The sequence below is a fragment of the Macaca fascicularis genome, chromosome 3 (genome assembly GCF_037993035.2).
Source record: "Macaca fascicularis isolate 582-1 chromosome 3, T2T-MFA8v1.1".
Taxonomy (NCBI): Eukaryota; Metazoa; Chordata; class Mammalia; order Primates; family Cercopithecidae; genus Macaca; species Macaca fascicularis.
This window is the reverse complement of record NC_088377.1, coordinates 132,181,863-132,206,874: the sequence shown is the minus strand read 5'-3', so window position 1 is coordinate 132,206,874 and position 25,012 is coordinate 132,181,863. Positions and strand designations below refer to the sequence as shown.

Here is a 25,012-nt window from a genome sequence, read left to right as displayed (position 1 = left end):
TTCAGTTAAGTATGACTCTTGTTTGTGGAGCCCACCTGACTAATGATATGGTTGCATCTGGAGGACCAACACTGCAAGAGAGACCTAGGTTCCTTTCACATAAGGCCAAGGCTAAGGGAGTCTGGTGTTAGCCCGTTTACTTTTCCCAATGCTGGCTGAGTGCATCTACCATTGCCTTCATGAGACTGGTAATTAGCTTTCCTGTTACCTTGTATTGCATTTCACTTGCCCGATGGGAGCTCATGTTCACATTCTCTGAGCTGCCTTCCCTGCATAAGTCACTTAAGAAATAACAAAGTTGTCCTAGAAGACAATGATTGCTCCTAATACAGTTGAGAATTCTATGCTTTGTAGCCTTAGACCCTTTACGAGCAAATAGTAGAAAAAAAATGTCATGGCTAATGCACTTCGGTAATATAAAAGGTTTCTACAAGGAAAATACTGCTAACAGTAAACTGTTTATATATAGAAAAGATAAATCATAATGGAGTGGTAATTTCAGTTTATATTGTATCTCATTGTGTCTCTCCTTGGGGAACTCCAAGTGCTCTAAAGACACTATCTCATTACTATTTTGAGTACCTCTGAGAAATATGCAGGAAGCATTTTCTCCAATTTTTGTTTAAGGATTTAAGTCACAGGGAATTTATACGGCTTTTCAGTGGATGAAAGTGGATTATTCCTTTTCACAGAGAGGATTGTTTCAGTGAATGGCTGATTGTCTGGTAAGATTAGTCACTCAATTTAAGAAAAACAAAAAAAAGAACAATGTCCCCAACAAAAACAAATAAGCAAACAAAAAAATACCCTGTTAATCTGTTTCGATACATGTTTTGGCAACATTTTGTAGACTTGTTTGAACTTAATAAATGCAGCCAGGAACAGAATCTATTTTTCTGACTTTATCTGCTAAGTAACCAACCACACTGTTAGGTGAAAGTTGTTGATAAGTAAGACGAAATTTTTAAGAAAAAATTTAGGAGACTTGAGGTTTCTAGGTAAATGTGCAAAACAGTGGGAATGGAACTGCTTTTTTCTGCTTTCCACTATCTCAGTGAGGCCAACCCTAATCAATAACATGTCAACATCCCCACCAGAGCATAATCTCTTCACCCAGAAATGATGAATGAAGAATGCTAGGTCACTTCTTTAGAGTTTCTAAAAATTGTAATGGAGTCTACTAACTCTTTTAGGCATGTGACTCCCTAAAGCACTTACCTCTTCATGCATAACTGGAGGGTTTGATGATGCTGCTTCTCTGCCCACCTTTCCCACAGCATTCCTGCTTCCCCAATTTCCTTCCTTGACTCAGTTGAATAGATTCAGAAATTACTAAAGTTGCAGCATAGTTCTGGAAGATTCTAGTGCTTGTCATCTTGGTTGATCCTTTTGGGTAAATTCTGTGTACAACAACTTAACTAATCTTTATTCCCAGATGTAATAACCCATATTTTATTGCTCTCAAATTTATGTATAACCTAACATCCTGTTTTTATCTTAACCGTCTTTCAAAGAGAAAATGTTTTCGAGCTACTATGTACTACTTTATGAATGCTGATCTCTGGCTAATAATTAGGAAAGGTAATGCCCCTGTTATTTTTAGTCAGTTTTATTACCTTGACCTTATTTCTTTCAATAAATGTTTCAGTGGTGGAACAAAAAGGTATCTGAACTGTAAATTCTGCATTAGTGTTTTGTTAAATCGTTCTACATAGGCACTAGTTTTCAGCTACAAAGTGATTAGAAAATATTGGTTGTATTTGGTACTTAATGAACTGTTTCAAAGTGAATCAAGACCAAGCTCAAGCATTCATCACCATTTCTTTTCCGTGACTTACAATAGAAATCTACAGATGTTAATCACCAAGATACTTTTCCTGATTTGTAAAACCTGAGAAAGTTGGATATTCTCTTATGCCTGCTTTAATTTGCATATTTCTGTACAGTGTAAAGCCTAGCAGAAGCCAAGAAATTGCTTAATTTTTTGCTGATCTTGAATACAGCCCAAATGTTGCTTGAAGTATCTGCAACGGTCTTCTCCGCATGATCACCCACTTAGTCTGCTCCGTGACTCCTCCTTCACATCTACTGATAGTCAGATTTTCTTCTGTTTGTATCAAGGTTTTATGTGATTTATCACATTGTTTACTTTTTAGCTTATGTAGGTATTTCCTATCATATTACAAAAGTCCTTGTTAGGTTGTAAATTATTTTAACTACACAAGCTATTAGATGTGTAGATACTCTTACATCTTTCTTGTTCTTTCCATAAAACATGAGCCCTATCTGATACACAAGGATGATATTAAGGTGAAAGCTTTTTATTATCTAATTTTCATTTTGCTTTCATGGTCAGACTTGATTTTCAATATATTTTTGTTATAAAAAAGTATTACATATCTCTTATCTACTTTTGGCATCATTCTACCTATTCCTATATAACAGGAAATACGAATAGGCCTCTCACTAGCTTAGATGAATGTTCTATAAGAGAGAAGACAAGATCAGTTATTTTTATATTTCTAAACATATTTGAGACTGATTAAAAGAATATAAAGCTCTCTTTTGGCTTAATACTCTTTACTGATAGATCAGATAAAGTAGAAAACTGAGAAATAGCAAAAATTTGTGGTTTTGAATTTTTTAACCTTCAAAAATATTTCTAAATTTATAGACTTTGAATTTATTTTTAGCTTGCTAACTAACATCTCATGTCCTGAAAAATAACGATACAGCTGTAGACAAAATGTTGATTATTATAATTTATAAGATTTTTAGTGTGACTTCAAATATTTTAAATATTCTTCTTTGCTTCCTATTGAAAACAAGCTCAGACTATCTCTTTTAATTGAAGATCTCTTGCCTGTTTGTGTTGTGTGCAGCCTAGTTAATTCCATTTAAAAGAATACTTACCATATTCACTATATTCAGGTAAGAATGCTATTTCTTTATGTGTGTGTGTGGTTTTTTTTTTGGGGGGGGTGGTCTCAATTTGTTTACTGTGATAAAATATATATAACATTTGTTACTTTAATAATTGTTGAATGTACAATTCAATGGCATTAAGTTCATTCATATTTTTGTGCATTCATCACTACTATCTATCTCAAGAAAGTTTTCATCTTTCTAAACTGAAACTCTGGATTCATAATACAATAATCCCCCTGCCACCTTTCCCCCAGCTTTTAATAAGCACTGTTCTACTTTTTCTGTATACTTTGATGATTGTAGGTGCTTCACATCAGTGGAATTCTACAAATCATACAATCATTTTGTATCCAGCTTATTTCACTTAGCATAATGTTTCCAAGGGTCGTTTTTTTTGTAGGATCTATCAGAGCTTTTTTCTTTTTAAGGCTGAATAATATTTGTGTGTGTGTGTGTGTGTGTGTGCGCGCGCGCGCGTGCATGTGTGTGATGATTTAGCTGTGTCTCCACCGATATCTCATCTTGAATTCCCACAAGTTGTAGGAGGCACTGCGTGGGAGGTAATTGAATCATTGGGGGAGGGCTTTCCTGTGCTGTTCTCTTGATAGTGAATAAGTCTCATGAGACGTGATAGCTTTATAAGGCAGAGTTTCCCTGCAAAAGCTTACTCTCTCTCTCTTTTTTTTTTTTTTTTGCCTGCTACCATCCATGTAAGAAGTGACTTGCCCTTCCTTTCCTTCTACCGTGATTATGAGGCTTCCCCAGGCACATAAAACTATCAGTCCAATTAAACCTCTTTCTTTTGTAAATTACCCAGTCTCAGGTATGTCTTTATCAGCAGCATGAAAACAGACTAATACAATAAATTGGTACCAGTAGAATGGGGTGTTGTTAAAAAGATACACAAAAATATGGAAGAGACTATGGAACTGGGTAACAGGTGGGGGCTGGAACAGTTTGGAGGGCTCAGAAAAAGATAGGAAAATGTGGGAAATTTTGGAACTTCCTAGAAACTTGTGGAATGGCTTTGGCAAAAATTCTAATAGTTATATGAACAATAAGGTCCAGACTGAGGTGGTCTCAGATGGAGATGAGGAACTTGTTGAGAACTGGAGTTAAAGGTTACTCTTGTTATGTTTTAGCAAAAAGATTGGCAGCATTTTGCCCCTGCCCTAAAGATCTGTGGAACTTTGAAATTTAGAGAGATGATTTAGGGTATCTGGTGGAAGAAATTTTTAAGCAACAAAGCATTCAAGAGGTGATTTGGGTGCTGTTAAAGGCATTCAGTTTTAAAAGTTTTAAAAGGGTAACACAGCATAAAAGCTTGGAAAATTTGGAGCCTGACAATGTGAGAGAAAAGAAAATCCCATGTTCTGGGGAGAAATTTAAGCTGGCTGAAGAAATGTGCATAAATAATTAGGAACCTAATGTTAATCACCAAGGCAATGGGGCAGATGTCTCTAGGGCATGTCAGAGGTCTTCAGACAGGGCAGCCACCCTCATCACACACCCGGAGGCCTAGTGGAAAAATATAGTTTTATGGGTCAGACCATGAGTCCCCATGCTGTATGCATTCTAGGGACTTGGTGCCCTTTGTCCAGGCTACTCCAGCCATGACTAAAAGGGGCCAAGGTACAGCTCAGGCCATGGCTTCAGAGGGTGCGATCTCCAGCCTTGGCAGCTTCTACGTGGTGTCGAGCCTTCAGGTACACAGAAGTCAAAATTTGAGGATCAGGAACCTCTGCTTAGATTTCAGAAGATGTATGGAAACACCCGGACATCCAGGCAGAAGTGTGCTGTAGGGGCAGGGCTTTCATGAAGAATCTGCTAGGGCAGTGCAGAAGGGAAATGTGGGATTAGAGCCCCCACACAGAGTCTCTACTGAGGCACTGCCTAGTGGAGGTTTGAGAAGAGGGCCATTGTCCTCCAGATCTCAGAATGGTAGATTCACCAACAGCTTGCACCGTGTGACCTCTTGCCTCAGCGTGACCTGGAAATGAGATAAAGAGTTAAAGGAGATCATTTTTGCAGCTTTACAATGTGACTGTTGTACCTAGGAAGTAACTTACTTGCCTTTTATTTACAGACTCATAAGCAGAAGGGACTTGCCATGTCTCTCAGATGAGACTTTTTACTGTAGACTTTTGAGTTAATGCTGAAATGAGTTAAATCTTTGGGGGACTGTTGGGAAGGCATGATTCGTTTTGAAATGTGAGGACCTGAGATTTGGGAGGGGCTAGAGATGGAATGATATGGTTTGGCTGTGCCCCCACCAAATCTCATCTCGAATTCCCACATGTCATGGGAGGTACCTGTTGGGAGGTAATTGAATCATGGGGTGGGGAGGTCTTTCCCGTGCTGTTCTTTTGATAGTGAATAAGTCTCGTGAGATCTGATGGCTTTATAAGGCAGAGTTTCTCTGCACAAGCTCTGTTTTTCTGCCTGCTGCCATTCACGTAAGACAAAACTTACTCTTCTTTATCTTCCGCCATGATTGTAAGGCTTCCCCAGCCACATGGAACTGAAGTGCTGTTTGATAGCATTTCATCCACAGCAGAACACCTTTAAAATGAAATGAACCCTTTCAAACCCTGCCACTGCCTTATTAACTAAATTGAGGTAATATTCCAAATCCTCTGCTGTCATTTCATCAATGTTCACAGCATCTTCACCAGGAATAGATTACATGTCAGAAAAAAAAAAAAAAAAAAAAAAAAAAAACAACAAAAAAAAACTTCCTTTGCTCATCCATAAAAAAACACTCCTCATCCATTCAAATTTTATCATGTGATTGCAGCAATTCAGTCATATCTTCAGGCTCCACTTCTAGTTCTAATTCTCTTGCTATGTCCACCACATCTGCAGTTACTTCCTCTACTGAAAGCTTGAACTGCTCAAAGTCATCCATGATGGTTAGAATCAACTTATTCTAAACTATTAATGTAGATATTTTGTCTTCTCTTATGAATCACACACGTTGTTGATAGCATCTAGAATGGTGAATCTTTTCTGGCAGGTATTCGATTTACCTTGCTCAAATCCATCAGAGGAATGGCTATCTGTAGCAACTATAACCTTACAAAATGTATTACTTCAATAATAAGACTTGAAAGTTCAAATTACTTTTTGATCCATGAGCTGCAGAATGAATGTTTGTGTTAGTGGGCATCAAATGGCATTAATCTGGTAGAGATCCACCAGAGAACCAGGATAACCAAATATGCTGCCAATGAGCAGAAATAGTATGAAATAAATCTCTTTTTCTGAGTACAAAAAATATCCTGGACTTAAAATTTATTAAACCATGCTATAAAAAGTTGTGCTGTCTTCCAGGATTTGTTCTTCCATACATAGAGCACAGGTAAAGCAGATTTACCATAATTCTTAGTGGCTCTAGGATTTTCAGAATGGGAAATGTGCATTGGCTTCAACTTTAGGTTACCAAGTGCTTCAGCTTCTAACAAGAGAGGCAGCCTGTCACTGAAAGCTTTAGAGCCAGATTTTGACTTTTACTCTCTAACTATGAAAGTCCTAGTGCTTTTTATCTTTATCCAATAAAAGGCAATAGAAGGTTCCTTATGCTACATTGAAAATGTATTGTTTAATGTAGTCTCTCTATCAATGATCTTAACTAGATCTCCTGGATTACTTGCTGTGCTTCTACATTATCACTTTCTACTTCACCTTACAATTTTATGTTATGTAGATGATTTCTAATGAACCAACCTCTGCTAGCTGCTGACTTTTCCTCTGCAGATTCATTCTCTCTCTCAGTCTTCATAGAATAGAAGTGAGTCATGGACTTGCTCTAGATTGGGCTTTTGTTTAAGGGAGTGTTATGGTTGATTGATATTCAATGTAAAACTTTCTTGTTATCAGCAACAGGCTTTTTTTGCTTTTTTGTCATTCACGTGTTCATTGTAGGAGAACTTTTAATTTTCTTCAATAATTTTTTTTTTACACTAACACCTTGGCTAAGTGTTTGATAAAGAGACCCAGCATTCAACCTATGTCAGCTTTCAATATGCCTTCTTCAATAAGCTTAATCATGTCTAGCTTTTGATTACAAATGAGAGAAGTGCAACTCTGCTTTTCATTTGAACCCTTAGAAGACATTTTAGAATTATTAATTGGCCTAATTTCAATATTGTTATATCCCCAGGAATAGGAGGGCCAAAGGAGAGGAGGGGAGATGGGGAAACAGCCTGTCAGTGGAGCAGTGAGAACACACATGACTTATGGATTAAGTTTGCCATCTTTTATGAGTATGGGTCATGTCATCCCAAAACAATTACAATAGTAACATCAAAGATCACTGATTAAAGATCACCATAACAAATATAATAATAATTAAAACACTTAAATATTGCAAGAGTTACCAAAATGTGACATAGAGAGAAGTGAGCACATGCTTTTGGAGTAATTGGGCTAATACTCTTGGTTAACACAGGATTGCCACAGACCTTCCATTTGTTAAAAAAGACAGCTTCTGTGAAGTATAGTAAAGTGAAGCACAATAAAATGTGGTATTCATGTTCATATATGTGTGTGTGCACTCCATTTTTTATTGATTTATTCATCAACGGACATTTGGGTAATGCTCACCTTTTGGTTATTGTATATAATGCTGTTATAAACATTAGTGCTCAAGCATCTGTTCAAGTCCTTACTTTCAATTCTTTGGGGAATATGCCTAGAAGTGGTATTGCTGGATTACATGGTAATTCTATGTTTAATTTTTTTGAGGAATCACCATATTGTCTTTTGCAATAGCTTTACCACTTTATATTCCTACCACCAATGCCCAAGAGTTCCAATTTTTCCACATCTTGCCAACACTTATCTTCTGTTTTTCTCTTTTTAAGTAAAGAATTTTAAGTGCCAAAACAATATATGGGAGATTTGCAAGTATATTTTTTTCTAGAAATTTTGACCACAGCAATATCTAGGAGGGGACTTCCAAAAGCTCCTAAAATAATGGAATGGAAAGATAAAAACTAATAATAATAATAATAATAATAATAAACTTCATTTCTCAATATAAGCTTCATCAAGTTCAAGATACTTTTGTAAACAATGATACCAGACATTTATTCTATCCCTAAAGAACTGAGGGTCCTGAGAATGTAACCACGTCAACGATATCTTTTTTACATTATTGATGGAAGAAAAACGAGTGCTCATTAAAGATTTTTTTAAGATTAAGAAACAAAGCAGTAGCCAGAAGGTGCCAAATCAGGACTGTACAACTGTATGCCTAATGATTTCCCATCAAAACTCTTGCAAAATTGCCCTTATTGGATGATAGGACTGAGATGGAGCATTGTAAGGATTCTCTGATGAAGGTTTCCTCAGGGTTTCTTTTTTGTTTGTTTGTTGTTGTTGATTGTTTTGGTTTTTGGTTTTTGGTTTTTTGTTGTTGTTGTTTGTTTTTGCTAAAGATTTGGCTAAATTTCTCAAAGCACACTTACAATAAGCAGATGTTATTGTTCTTTGACCATCCAGAAAGTCAACAAACAAAATGCCTTGATGATTCCAAATACCATTGCCATGACCTTTGGTCTTGGCAGATGTGTTTTTACTTCAACTGGAGCACTTCCTCCTCTTGGTATTCATTGCTTTGATAGTGCTTTGTCTTCAGGATTGTACCAGTAAAGCTATGTTTCATCTCCTGTTGTGATTCTTGGAGTAAATTCTCAGGATGTTGATCCCATTTGTTTAAAGTTTCCGGTAAAAGCTCTACTGTTGCCTGTAGCTTGCCTGGGCACAATGGTTCTGGCACCCATTCAGTGGAAAGTTAGTTCATCTTTAATTTTTCAGTCAGAATTGTATTGAGATGTCTATGATGTTGGCTATTTTTTTCTGCTATTAATTATTAGTTCTCTTCAGTTAGAATACTGATATTACCAGGAATTCTGAGTTGAGATGTACTATTTAACTGAGGACATCAACAGAACTGGAGCACTGAACCAGCAATCTCAGTTTTTGTGATAGTGAACAAAGAATTGCAAACTAACACCAAAATGCAAGTTTAAAGCAGAGTTTATTGAAGCACTGTAATGCACTCTCAGAGGGAGAGCAGACTGATTTCTGTGAAGTGCAATCAGCTCCTCTTTACAAAACTTGGAGGACTTTCATGGAGGTTTTGTGGGGAGGAGTTGAGGTTTGGGCTATGTGTGAGTGACAAGATGAAGTCATTTGATTGGCAGTTTATGGACATATAGCTAAAATTAAACTGTGCATATTTTTACCTATAATTTGTTAAGAAAAGCCAACCTGGAGGGTGGGGGGTGGTAAAGCCACATGTAAATTTTATTATAATGATGGTAAAATGAGCTTGGGACGAACTTGAGGATACAGTTCTATGTTGGGGGATTTCCACCTGTGCCCTAGTTTCTCCTCCAGGATATGTTCGCCACAGATTTTATCACAATCTCCATTCTTTAGGATGGATAGAGTTAGGGAAGTTCGGGGGCTGAACTTAGGTGAGCTATGGGCTGTCTTGGTGATAACCTTTTTGTTCTCTTTTCTTACCTGCTCCCAGCTTCTAATATCTATCTAACTACCTAACACTAACAAAATTATATTTTTAAAGAAATAGAAAGAAATAGTTGTGGATGATCTGCCACTGTGGGATTCATCTTCAACATCATCTTATCCTTTCTAAAATGAGTTACCCATTTGTAAAGTGCTTATTTCTTTAGAACATTTTCCCCAAAAGCTTTTTTAAGACATAAGTGATTTCACATTATTCCACTAGTCTTCACCATAAATTTGATGTTTGTTCTTGCTTTAATTTTAGCAGAATTCAATTTGTTCTGACAGGAACTCTCTTCAAGTTGATGTCTTATTCTTTTTTAGTGTTTCAAACTATATTCTGTTCGGATATGCTATAACAAGTAAGTATGAGTTTATTTAGGTATAAAAATGTTTAAAATGTATGCATAGTTTTTTCTAATATGCATTTTCCATGAACTTTTTGAAGACCCCTTGTATCACATTCTGTTCCCATTATTCTAACAGGGGCTGGTAGCAATAGGCTTAAATTAATGCTAGTATAAAAGTCAAACCAAGTAGCTATATTTTATCCAATAATATTAGCTACATCTTATTACACTCATCTCCTTTTTTAAAAAGTGTCTAGTCATAATTACTCCTACTGAATGAAAAAATGTAGATATTTGTGTAAAATCTTATAATGCAGTATTTATGAAACCTCCACAATTCTCCAAAAGCAGAGAATATACATTTGAATTCATTTAAAGAAACAAAACAATTTCAATTTGATTCAGATATGTCACATAAACTTAATCCCTTCTTTATATTTTTCTTTATTTTCAATGGATCCTATAACATATACATGTCATTTCTATTTTCAGAAAAAAGTCATACAAATAGTGGTAAGCTTTAAGATCTGGACTAATATGCATTATTTTATTTTAAAGTAATGAGTAGGTGAAAGTCAATATTATCTAGCATGGAATTTGATCTCATTCTGCTCTTTCAAAAAAGAAATCACAACTGGAGGTAACATTTTTTAAGAAGACTATTAGCCAGGCATAGAAAGACAAATACTGAGTGATCTCAGCTATATAGAGAATTAGAAAAAGTGGAAGTCATAGGAATGCAGACTAGAAAATTGTTATCAGAGGCGGGGAAGGGTGATGGACAGGGAAAAGGGAGATGTTGATCAAAAGGTATAAAGTTTCAGTTAGACAGGAGAAATAAGATTTAGTGATCTATTATGCAACATGGTGACTAGAAGAAGTAATAATGTGGATTTCAAAATTGCTAAAATAATAGATTTTAAATGTTTTCACTAAAAATTAAGTATATAAGTTAATGAATTTGTTAATTAGCTTAATTTAATCATCCAACATTATAAACATATATCAATATGTCACATTGTATCCTATGAATATATACAATTATTATTTGCCAATTAAAAATAAAATTTAGGCTGGGTACAGTGGCTCATGCCTGTAATCCCAGCATGTTAGAAGGCCAGGAGTTGGAGCTCAGGAGTTATAGTCCAGCTTGGGCCAAATGGAGAAACCCCATCTCTATAGACAATATAAAAATTAGCTAGGTGTGATGGTGCATTCCTATAGTCCCAGCTACTTGCGAGGTTGAGGTGGGAGGGTTGCTTAAGCTTGGGAAGTGGAGGTTGCAGTGAGCCATGTTTCTGTCATTGCACTCCAGCCTAGGTGACAGAGTGAGACTCTGTCTCAAATAAAATTTCATTTAATTAAAAAAAAACTAAAATAAATGATATAAAGTACAAAAAATAAGACACTGAAATCTAAAATGACAATATAATTTTAACAAACCAAATTACAGATACTTATGTATTTAATAGTTCAAAAAATATTGCCAATTAACTGACGACTGAAAGGCAGAGAAGGAGCCATTACTCATAGATAACAGATGGGTACATTTAAAGATTCAGGAGTAGAACTATAGCTATTTCTTGATAAGACAATAATATAAACAGTAAGGGGCTTTTCCACAAATGAAGACACTATCTGAAAATAGAGATATTTTAAACATGAGGTTTTGATTGCTTTAATGACCTAATGCATTCATACATTTAAAATTTACTTAATATCTACCAGGTGTCCAGTACTGTGCTAGGCAGGAGCAGACTCAAACAATTCTTTGGTTTTCTAATTCAGGTATTATTCAGTTATTTACAACCATCATATTTTTATTTAATAAATGGCTTGTACTACCTACACTAAGTGTAACCTTACATGAAGTAACAACTTGTAATTAATTTAATACATTCATTGATTAATTCCACAAACTATACTTATTTCCCACTGTGGACCAGACCTTATGCTCCATGTTAGTGAGCAGGGATGATGCTTTTCCCTCCTTAAATAGTTCAGAGACATTCATTATAATTGATTCCGGATCAGTGTACTAATCCAGAGGATAAATCCTCTTTTTTCATTTTTGGTTAGTTATATAAAGCTTAGGATAAGGAAATAAAAAAAAAAAAAAACTGTTTCGTAACCTTTAAAGACACAAGAGTTGGAGAGGTTTTCTATTTATTTTCTCAATTCTATGCTGCATTAGCTAATCTCAAAAACTTTCTGGCATGATACCAGAATGAACTGAGATCTTCAGCATGCTTTGAATCAGTCTCCAGATAAAGAGATCATTGAGCTTCCAAATGATGTTGAAACTCATTATCCTCCAACAGGAAAGCATTATTCCATTATCCCCTAGAAACATTACTACTATGAAACATCTGCAAACAACAGTACGTGGTCAGAGATTGATGGGATCCACATTTTGTAGATTTAAATATATTGTAAAGATGAAAAAAAATCAATGAACATTTATAAATAATGAGACATAAAAAGATCTTATGGCTTAAGCCCATTTTGTAGGATGTAGTAGTGTACCCGTAAAACTACAGAATTACTTATAAGCCTATTAGGATGTGACGTTAATCTAAATGTGGGGATAATGAACATAGCTGTAGAAATTCACAATCAGGAATTTGCAAGAGTGAATACATTGAAATGATGAGCCATCTAAATGAAATAAATTGGAAATCAACAATGGATATAATTGACAAGCTGGAGGTAGTTTCCCTGTTAGAGGTCGCATAGACTTATGGAAATAAGATAAAGTCATTCAGATATTAATAGTCAATTTTTCTTCCTAAAATCTTTCAGATAAATAGAAAACTCTCAAAATGATCAACCTTGAAATATTTCAGAAGTTCTTTCAGCTTTCCTAAAACTAAGGAAATCAAAATATTCAGAATAACTGTAAATGAGATAGAACTGTATTCTATGGCTCAGTTGAATTAGGATAAAATGAACTTTATGTAAATTAAATTAAGATATTAAAAATAAATAAGATATTTGGCCAAGTGTGTTGATTCATGCCTGTAATCCCAGTACTTTGGGAGGCTGGGACAGGGTAGGTTGCTTGAGCTCAGAAGTTCAAGACCAGCCTGGGCAACATGGCAAAACCCTGCATCCACAAAAATATTAAAAATTAGCTGGGCGTGATTGTGTGCACCTGTTCATTCCAGCTACTCAGGAGGTTAAGGTGGGAATGATCACTTAAGCCTGGGAAGTGGAGGTTGCAGGGAGCCAAGATTGCGCCACTGTACTGTAGTCTGGTGTAGTGAGACCCTGTCTCAAAAAACAAACAAAAAACCCCAGAGTGAGGCTGTGTATCAAAAAAATAGGATAATCAAAAAATATATATATACACACACATTTTTAAAATGTTTAATATATTAACATTAATATACATTTAATGTTTAAAAAGTACACGACCGCAAAGTAATTCTGTGAGCTGTCCGTAAAAATATCTGTCATATTACAGGTACACTGTGAGTATGTTTCAAAATGTTGAACAATTTTCACCTGAATGTCTAATGCAGATATTGGAGAGCAATGACCAGGTCCCTATTGGCTTTGTTGGCAATTAAAAGGATGGTAAAGATTTCTTTCCTCATCTTAAAATTGTGTTTACTTTCCTACTAGCAAGTATTAGCATAATATAAAAAGTGATCTCATATTACAGATCAAAGTGTCAAAATTGTTTTCATGTGGAATTATATCGTTGTTTTAAATTATTGAATGTAGAAACTAGCAATTATTACATATTTTACATACACAGAGCAAGAAAAAATGTAGAGCATAGAGCAGTGTTCCCCATGCCCTGGGCTGCTACCAGTCAGTGGCCTGTTAGGAACCGGGCCATACAGCAGGAGGTGAGCCATGAGCGAGCAAATCTTCATCATTATTTACAGCTACTCTGCATGACTCACATTACCACCTGAGCTCTGCCACCTGTCAGATCAGCGGCAGCATTAGATTCCTTATAGGAGAACAAACCCTATTGTGAATTGTACATGCGAGGAACCTAGGTTGTGCTTTCCTTATGAGAATCTAATGTCTGATGAACTGTCACTGTCTCCCATCTCCCCCTGATGAGACCATCTAGTTGCAGGAAAACACGCTCAGGGCTCCCATTGATTCTACAATATGCTGAGTTGTATAATCATTTCATTATATATTACAATGAAATATATAGTAGAAATAAAGTGCACAAGACATATAATGCATTTGAATCATCCCGAAGTCATCCCTTGCCCTGTCTGTGGAAAAATTGTCTTTCATGAAACCAATCCCTGGTGCCAAAAAGGTTAGGGACCACCTACATACAGGCTATGCTTAGGAGTCATTTTGATATAGATCAATATGCCAGCTCTGCTAATTTTTATACCTGTAATCTGGGACAAATCTATTAAACTTTCTAAATTTAAATGTTCTCATCTGCACAAGGTATATAATATCTATATCTTAGGATTGTTATATATGGTTAAGTTACTTATAAAATACTTAGTAGACCACCTCACACATAGTACTCTTCCAAAATTATTAGCTATTATCAGTGATTATTATTTAATCATATTAGTTACTAGTGAAAGGGTTGCAGTGTATATGGTGTAATTGTGGCTTCCAGATACTTGTAGCATACAGATAGCAAATAAGAGTATCTGAGCAGGGAAGGAAAGAGAAATAGGCAAGGTATTCATTCTCTTGGAAAATTCAATGTCATTCTATTTGCATTTTATGTTAAACTATCTCTGCTTGAAACACAGAAAAATGTCGCTTGTATTACTTGAAGTTATTCTAAAATAATGTTATGTATTTAAAAATATTAATATAAGTAGTCAGTTGAATAAAATAAAACTAATTTGAAAATTAAATCAATATTATCTCTAAAGACAAAATATCCCGGATTTACCCAGGAAAACTTCTGCTATTGAAATGTAGTCTCTTAAGAGGTTTGTGAAGAGAATTTTTAAAAATCCCATTCCATAAACCATCATGTCAGAGAGACAATACCTAGAAAATCTAATAAATTATGTTCTATTGACTACATCTGCTGAATAGTCCCTTATGTGAATTCATTCAATCTTTTCCATTCTCTGATGAATATCCTTGTTCTAAAAAAAGTCTCAATTTTTATTTCTTTTCTTTCTGTTGTTGGCTTAAAGAAGCTAGCCATAAACAATCAGGTCGACAGCTGCCTATGAGAATTATGAGTCTCTTTCAGAGTTACTCCCAGAGCTTCTTTGGGAACTCTGAGTTGCTGCCCTGCAGACTTAGGCTGATTTTTTGCTTTTGGCTCCTTATTTTGTCAGTCAATAGAAGAAGGCATCAGAAGGTTACCACCAAGCTGAAATTGAAATCGTCTCCACTGACCCCATGGCATGAACCTTTCATTTTGTTCTCTGGGATGGGTCACATCTTATTTGTCCATTGTAAATTTTCAGTGTCTATTCACTGAATTCCCATTCAGTATTTTAAATCAGTTTCTCAAGGGCTTCCTAGGAAAACAAGCACAAGATAACAGAATCTGAGCTGCCACTCATGAACTTATTTGTCTTGCCTTTGTAAGTAGAATCCAGTCCACATAAAGGTACAACGCCTTGGTCAAGAATTTCAGTTTTTTAAACCTTATATAAAGAAACTCACAAATCTGTCATTCCCTTAATTATAGTTACCCTATGTTTGCTAGCCTTACAGTGTATGTAAAATTGGTTATAAATTAATAATACTAATAACATTATTTTACTTCTTTGAAAGTAATTAATTGATATATAGTGAATTAATATGCACAGGGAGTTATATTTCATCAACTATTCTATTGCAAAAATACCAAGTCACTTTTCAAATCTTAATGGTAGAATAGTCATTATCTAAAACTTGAGATAAGAGTTTCATTACTTAACATACAGTAAAAAAGAATTCTTAATTCTGTTTTCATTGTAAGTACTTAATCTGTGAGATTTCACCCTTCCAAAATGTCCCACATTCCTGACAAAATGAAGCAAGTGGTGATCCCCATTTTGGCATACCAGATTGGCAGGAGCAAGGGGCTTGTGCAGGCGTTCCTAAAATTACATGAAGTCATTACTGATATTTGCCCAGGAGGTACTTCTTTCACATATTCACTGTTGACAGTTGAACTCAACTACTGGTCTCCTTTAGGACCAGACTTGATTCCACCCTCATTGGTCCATATCTGTGCCATGATAATTGTTAATTTTGAATGCGGTAGTCTGCCCCCCGTTATCCATGGTTTCAGTTGCTTGCAGTCAACCTTGATCCAAAAGTATTAAGCAGAATATATGAGAAATAAACAGTTCATGTTTTAAATTCCACACCATTTTCAGGAGTGTGATGAAATCTTGCACTGTCTCACTCCATCCCATTCAGTCATGAATCATTCTGTTATCTGGCCTATTCAGTTGTATTTGCTATCTGCCCAGGAGTCAGTTTGGAACCATCTAGGTTACTAGATTGAAAAAACCTAGTAGATATAGAGTTTGGTACCATCTGAGATTTTAGGTACTTACTAGGGATCTTGGAATATATGCCCCTAGGGTAAGGGGAAGCTACTGTAATGTGTATTGTTGCTCCACTAGAAAACCTGAGGCTCTGTTGAGGCCCAGGAAGCTACAAATGTATATGCACACACACTATTTGTCTTTCAGATTCTAATGAGTGCACTTAGAGAGAAAAGCATTGTCTTGTTAGAAAAAAACATGGGGCTGGGAATTTGTCATCCTGGCCTCCAGACACATTTTTGCATTAATTAAATTTCTGCACTTAGGTAGATCATTTAACCCTCTCTGCATTCCATTTTATCTGGAAAGTGTGAAAGTTTTAAGTGTATTTAAAAGATATAGGATTTATAGAGAGGATATATGTCCCTCTAATACCCTTTTCATTTTAAAATTGTATTTCCATTTTTGGTCATTACTAAGTAGAAGAGATGCAGTTGAGAAATGAAATGCTTACTCACCAGTGGACAAAATAAGAAATGTTGAAAAAAGTCAAAATGAAGAGTGAGATGCCCTGGAGGGGAAGGAAGGACAGAGCTTGGCTGAGGTTTTTTAAGAGGCCGGTCCTTCCCAGAGAGCATGGTAGGCTCTTCGCATGGTAGACAAATATTGTGAGGCTTTTAATTATCATTTGGTGAGTTTCTACTTCAGTAATTAGTGCACGTTTTAAGCACTTAAAGAACTGGACTCCCGTGCTTAACGTGTAATTAGTCTAAAGAGCAAAGGAAATATTATTAAAAATAAAGTTGACTTTGTACATCAGAACTATGAATAGTATAGCGGCTATTGCATATGATGTAGTAGGTGCTTTAGAAAGGAAAGAAAGTTTAGATGTAAGAGATCTGGAAATCAAATGGTTAGATTATAAAATAAAATTATTTTGCTCTATTTTTCAAAGTAATTTAATTTAAAGGCAGCACAATCAATTAAATATATCTGGCCATCACTGAATCTGAAATTTGGAATACTACAATTGATACTCTTCTAGCAATTTAGGGAAACAAAATGTGGTATTTAATGACCATTGGACATTTATCATTATTAGTAAAGTCTGAAGAGGAGTTGTATTGCTTTTATTTTATTACAAACTTCATGATGCCATTTATTATTTATTCACTTAACAAGAATCTAATATAGCATTAACATCATCATCCACCTGTCCCCATATGATTTTGAGACATATTATACAATCTAGAAATAATAGTGGTAAACATCGAAAACACCTGTAATCACTTCACGACTTAATCATCAACGTAGAAGTGAACTCACAGAAAATAATTTGTTTCATTGAGAGATCATGATTGTTGTCCATGATGATTGCCATTAAATGTCATCATTCATAATGTGTTTCTTGCTACAGAATGGTAAATAAATTTACTATGAAATGTAAAACTGCTACATATTCAGGAATATAAAACAAAATGTGGTCAAGAATAAGCATCTAAGTAAACTTCTTCAGATCTCCTGAAAAAAAGTAATTTTCCTGAAAGTGAGTGGCACAGCCCCATAGGCCAAATTTAAAGAATCTTTTGTTAGGCTCTTTAACATGGCAATGGTATGAGGTTGGGGGAAGAGGGGATACACTCACACTCATAGGCTATGATCTACCTCCTAGGCAGGAACTACTGTCTAAGGGTCACATAAGATGCCTAAGGGGGTTTGTTTGTTGGTTTCCCTGTTCTGGTCTTGTATGCGTGTGGAATGTTATTCAATGTTGGGCTTTTTTGGCATCAATTTTTATTATCTTTTGTTCCTGCCTTCTCTCTTTCTCTCTCTTTTTTTTTTTTTTTTTTTTTTTTGAGACGGAATCTCGCTCTGTCTGTCGCCCAGGCTGGAGTGCAGTGGCGCTATCTCCACTCACTGCAAGCTCCGCCTCCCAGGTTCACGCCATTCTCCTGCCTCAGCCTCCCAAGAAGCTGGGACTACAGGCGCCCGCCACCACGCCCGGCTAATTTTTTGTATTTTTAGTAGAGACGGGGTTTCACTGTTTTAGCCAGGATGGTCTCGATCTCCCGACCTTGTGATCTGCTCGCCTCGGCCTCCCAAAGTCCTAGGATTACAGGCATGAGCCACCTTGCCCCGCCTCTCTCTTTTTTTAATCTGTCAACATATGAATGCAACTAGAAGAACTATCAATGTTAAAGTACCCCGGTGTTCCTGGGATTAACCCAACTGGGACATTATGCAGTACTATTTACATGGATTTGGCTTACTGTATTTTGTTTAGAATTTTTTCCATCTATTTTAAGTGAGATAAGATAGCTAATTTTTAAAAATATTTTATAGCAAATAGTCAAGTAATGTTTCAGACTACGGCATAGTTTTTTCTTCTTTTTGTATTTGTATGCATTTACCGGGTACAAGTATGATTTAGTTTCCCTGAAACTACCAATTTGCTTTGCAAAAATTTTCTTCTTACTTTGGAGAGATATTTTAGGAAATAATAGGTCTTTTTCAGAAAACAGTTGTCTGAAGTTTAGAAAATGTTTCAGCTTCAGTTTTTTTTCTATTAAATTCAATTAAAATTAAAACATTTTTATTAAAAAATGTGTATGAATGTATCCCATTTTTCAATTCATTATGCATTCTATCTGAACATATGCAGAAAGAGGTGTCTAAATAATGTTGACACATTTTTATGACCTTTATGTTTCAGTTTTAGGTGATTCAAAATTTTATTTAGTCTTTTGTAGTGCATAAATTTATGTCATAATAATACATAGTTTTATCAGCAAAGAAAGCTGTAATTCTTTTTTAAAAATATATATAGTTACCTGTTTTCTTGCCTTTAACATCAATATTGAGTCAATTTGCCTCAATATTTTCTGTTTCCACAATTAAACCTAAATTATTATCACTGCAAATTGACATCTTTGTGTGTGTATGCTGGGCTGATGTTCCAATGACAAGCACCCTTAGGGGCTGAAGGCTAGGGTCTGCTTGAGATCCATGGCCATCTGTTCTGATTGGCCTCTGCCCCTACCACCTTAGTCTTTAAACATTTTGGGTATCATCTACAGGTGTATGAAAAAAAAATTAACTAAACTTAAAATGTCATAAATCTTTGTAAATAAAGATTATAAATTGTTTTACTATTATTATAAACTAAGACTCAAAAGCAAATACTATATTTTATTTTTCACCATCAGCACGAAAGTAATGTGTGATCTAAGAGTTCATTTATTATTTGTTTGTTTGAAACCTGAGGAAAACTCTGACCAGATGACCTGGCTCATAGTTCTAGCAGAATGAGGCACTGAGGAGGATTAAAAAAAGAATCATGAGGAAAAATGACTTGAGTTCCAGATTTGAAACCAACAGAGGTCACCAAAAGGAAAGAGGGAGAAGTTATCAATTACCGTAGCAAGATGTTGATTCAGAGTTAGCTCTCAGATCTTCCTCTCTGCTCCTTTCTTTTTTATTTTTTTATTATTGTTATACTTTAAGTTCTAGGGTACATGTTCACAACATGCAGGTTTGTTACATATGTATCCATGTGCCATGTTGGTGTGCTGCACCCATTAATTAGTCATTTGCATTAGGTATATCTCCTAATGCTATCCCTCTCCCCTCCTCCCACCCCATGACAGGCCCCGGTGTGTGATGTTCCCCTTCCTGTGTCCAAGTGTTCTCATTGTTCAATTCCCACCTATGAGTGAGAACATGTGGTGTTTGGTTTTCTGTCTTTGCGATTTGAGAAAAAATTCTCTCTTTGCTGAGAATGAGGGTTTCCACCTTCATCCATGTCCCTACAGAGGACATGAACTCATCCTTTTTTATGGCTGCATAGTATTCCAGGGTGTATATGTGCCAAATTTCCTTAATCCAGTCTATCATTGGTAGACATTTGGGTTGGTTCCAAGTCTTTGCTATTGTGAATAGTGCCGCAATGAACATACGTGTGCATGTGTCTTTATAGCAGCATGATTTATAATCCTTTGGGTATATGCCCATGAATGGGATGGCTGGGTCGAATAGTATTTCTAGTTGTAGATCCTCGAAGACTGGTGAATCTGCTTCTTTTTCTGATGCCAGTACTTTATTTTAACACTACTACTAATAATGATGATGATGATGATAATGATGATGATGATAATTTTTGCTCTATTTTCTTTTTCTGAATAGACGTTTACTTTTGTACCTTACCCAAGATCAAAAAAGAATTTCTGAAGCCTGATTATTGGTCTCTAGAGATATAATAAGGTTTTTCACTACTAGCAATAATAGCAAAGAAAAGTTTAACATTTCTAGCTATCATAAGACAAGTGGTCATGATGAAAACTGGATTCAGACCTAGGACCAGTTTCACAGAAGAGTAGAATCACTTTCTCACATCAGATTTTACTTTTTAGTTCTTTGCTTGCTTCTACTTGTTATCTCTCTTCTGAGACCGTTCTACTAGAAGTCCTCAATTATATCAATGCAAGAATTAAGTATATACACCTTTCAGCTTTTGACTGAAATTATTTCATTTCTCCAAGCACTTGAGACAGTAGCCTATTCCACTATCTGTGAAAGGTTCTTCATAGATGCTGAGACACCTTCTCTCATTTTCTTCCATTTTGACCATTTACTCAGATGCTTCTTTGATTATATGCTGCAGCCTTCCCCGTCACCTTTTAAAAATTATTCTCTTTAGAATATATAAGGAGCACAAACAAATCCATAGGAAAAAGTCTAATAATCCAGTCAAAAAATGGGCAGAAGATTTAAATGGATATTCTCAAAAGAACACATACAAATGGCAAACAGGCATATGAAAATGTGCTCAACATCATTGATTATAATAAAAATGCAAGTTAAAACTACAGTGAGATATCTTGTCACCAGTTAAAATGACTTATATCCAAAACACAGGCAATAACAAATGCTAGTAAAGATGTATAGAAAAGAGAACACTTATACACCACTGGTGAGAATTTGAATTAGTACAACCACTATAGAGGACAGTTTGGAGTTTCCTCAAAATACTAAAATTAGAGCTACTATATGATCCAGCAATCCCTCTGCTGGCTATCAGTATATCAGAGAGATATCTGTATTCCCATGTTTGTTGCAGCACTGTTTACAACAGCCAACATTTGGAGGCAACCTGTCTCTATAAACAGATGAATGGATAAAGAAAATGTGGTACTTACACACAATGGAGTACTATTCAGCCATAAAAAACAATGAGATCCTGTCATTTGCAGCAACATGGATGGAACTGGAGATCATTATGTTAAGTGAAATAAGCCACCCACAGAAAGAAAAACATCACATATTCTCACTTATTTGTAGGATCTAAAAATCAAAGCAATTGACCTCATGGACATGATGAATAAAAGGATGGTGACCAGAGGCTAGGAAGAGTAATGAGGGGCTGGGAGGGAAGTAGGGATGGCTAATGGGTACCAAACAAATAGTAGGAGAGAATAAATAAGACCTACTACTGATAGCACGTCAGAGTAAATATAGTCAATAATAAATATACATTTTAAAAATAACTACAATACTATAACTGGATTTTTGGTAACACAAAGGATAAATGCTTGAGAGGATGGATACCCATTTCCCATGATGTGATTATTACATATTACATGCCTATATGAAAAATGTAATATGCCCCATAAATGTATATACCAACTATATACACAAAAAAATTAAAAATTAAAAAATATTCTATTTAAAAAATCCATATATCTTATTATTGTATGTTTCTTCTAGAGTCACCTGCTCTACCCTTATGCTTTCAAAAACTACCTATTTGTTGATAAATTATTTCAGATTTCTCTCTTGGGGTTTATAACTGTCAATAGCTACTCAGTTTTTGGTTTGATATCGCTGACTAGCTGCTGCATGTTACTTCACACTGGATAAATCCAACAGACCCATTTGATCATCCAACAAGAAAAAAGGAGTTAGCCCAGTTTTTTTCCCTTTGCTGAATGTTCCACGTTCGAACAGCCTCTAATTTTGTAAATGATATGATTTCTCATCCATAATATCTCACCTTTCACCTAAAAACCCATGCTGTTCTCTTTGCTCAATATCTCACCATCTCTCACCTGGATAATTGTAATGGACTCCTACCTGGTTTCCCAGCTTCAAGTCTTATATCCTCAGATCTGTCCTGTACTCTGCTGTCAGTAAGGCTTCTAAAATACAAAACTGGTAATTCTGTTCTCTTTCATTGTTTTGGTCCATTTTCTCCTGAATCAGGTATGTATCATGGCAAATGGGGGCCCTTCATTATCTGGCTCTGTGCCTTCCTTTCACTCTGTCCCGCCTTGCGGTTTGAACTTCAAGCACCCTGAATTCTTATCAGTTTTCAGAAGGTAACAAACTCTGTTGTGTTGTTGTGTCTTTACATCATTGCCAATTCTATTATCTTTCTCTAGAATGCCTTCCTCTCAATAGGAACATTTGCTTTTTTTCTTCCCAGCACTTTGTTTAAATATTGCCTTTTCTAAAAAATTCCTTGACCACCCCTTCCTTCCTTCCTTCCTTCCTTCCTTCCTTCCTTCCTTCCTTCCTTCCTTCCTTCCTTCCTTTCCTTTCCTTTCCTTTCCTTTCCTTTCCTTTCCTTTCCTTTCCTTTCTTCCTTTGTCACTCCTTCCCTCCCTTTCTTTCTTTCTTCTCTTTCTCCCTTTCTTTCTCTCTTTCTCTCTCTCTTTCTTTTTGAGACGGAGTTCCACTCTTGTTGCCCAAGCTGGAGTGCAATGGCACAATCTCGGCTCACCACAACCTCCACCTCCTGGGTTCAAGTGATTCTCCTGCCTCAGGCTCCCAAGTAGCTGGGATTACATCCATGAGCCATCATGCCCAGCAATTTTTTTGTATTTTTAGTAGACATGGGGTTTCTCCATGTTGGTCCCGCTGATCTCAAACTCCCAACCTCAGTTGATCCGCCCGCCTTGGCCTCCCAAAGTGCTGGGATTACAGGCCTGAGCCACTGCACCCGGCCAACCACTTCCTTCTCAGAAGGAATTTACTCAGCTTTATTTCAGTATTACTTCCATTGTAACATTTGTGTACATCAATATTGCAGTCCTAATAATTCACTTTACAACTACAAAATGGGAATAACACAGAACTCTGAAAATTGCTGGGAGTATAAAATGAGATCAGTATGTGAAAATGCCAGGAACATAGCAGGTGCTCAGAAAAGCAGGAACTTTATTTTTTCTATCTGTATATTTGCAGAGACTGACTATCTCTGGAGCAATTTTTGTTATTTTTATTAGTTTCTCTAATTAAATGGTTGCTTTTTCACCAGTTCTCTAATATAAAAATTAAAAAACAAATTTTATTTTGAAGTGTCTGTATGTTTGGAAGATAATGACAGAACTGTGAATGCTGGTGCCTGGATATACAAAGACCAACACCTATCAAGGTGTTTCCTACATTTCTTTTCCAAAGATGGCAATTACTGAATATTTAATTGCTGCATTAAGAATTGCTGGTTATCGGAACTTGATAACCAGTAAGAGAGGAGGGAAAAGGAAGAAGGAGTTGTGGGGTCTACCTTTTTTGTTTATCTCTTCCTTTCCAACACACGTGCCACTTGAAATCACCCTCATTTACCCGAGACTGGCACAGATGCAGGAGAAATAGTAAGAAAATCTTTTTTGGTACAGGCTCTCTATTGGTGATACTGTTTATATTTAAGACACCAGTAAAATGCGGTTTGCTTAAAACAAATGCCTAGGGTAGCTTCCTGTGAATATGGGATACATTTAGGTTGGACATAGTTAGGTTCAATATTTCTCTTATTCTGTAAAGTCACTTTAAGTCAAAATCATGTTATCTGAAATACAAATTAATTAACACATCCTATTTAACAAAAGAAAATGTCAAGGTCTCCTAAACTAATTAGTGATTCAACGTTCTCAACTATCACTTTTCATCCACAATTAGAGAGAAAGCTTTTGATTGTTGTAAGCTGTCATTTTTCTTTTTATAAGTTGCAAAACATGTACTAGGACACATCTTTGGTGAACATATTGTCATCTACCAATATAATGGCACATTAATTTTTTTCATCAAAGTGATAAAGTCTTTTGATGAACATATTCTTTGATTTTATAAAAGTGATCAGGTTTCCAGTCTAGTGACTGCAATTTTAAAGGGATTCATTAAACACAGTGGACTAATTATCTTGAGCAATCATCTTTCTCTGAGTTTTGAAACGCCAGTCCAAAAGTGAATTTTATTATAGAATTATTACAGAGAAAGATCTTTAAGTACAAAAGCAGTATTTGAAGGCAGTGTATAGTGAAATAAGCATAGCCCTATAATCATGTTAGGATCACAAAAGTTTAATCCTAAATCCACCATTAAATTGACATTGACTCTTCAACATGAACGAGTTACAAGTGATGTGCAATAAACAATGTGTAGATGAACATCAAGGGTTTTTAGACTGAACTGTGATGTACTTCAATCAACTCCCCAGGTATGCCCACTTTGAAAACAAACTCATAAATTAACTCCATGGGAGGCAAACACATCCAAATCTTTCTCTAGCGTCTGGATCAAATGTTTTTCCATCTTTTTGGTTTGTGCACACTTATTTAGAGAAGGTAAAAGGTCAGGTGTGTGACTGTGACCTGTACTAGAATGTACTAGAACTGTCAGGAAAGCAGTTTTGATTTGAAAAATTGCTTTCAAAAAAGTCTGAAAATAAGTAATTGAAACTAAAGTGGAAAATAT

At 35.7% G+C, this 25,012-nt stretch overlaps 1 protein-coding gene across 1 annotated transcript in view; it reads left to right on the top strand.

Moving 5' to 3' along the window:
- The window catches only part of ZNF804B (zinc finger protein 804B), a 595,345-nt gene that overhangs the window by 403,141 nt on the left and 167,192 nt on the right, over positions 1-25,012 (top strand). The gene's annotated exons all lie outside the window — the stretch shown is intronic.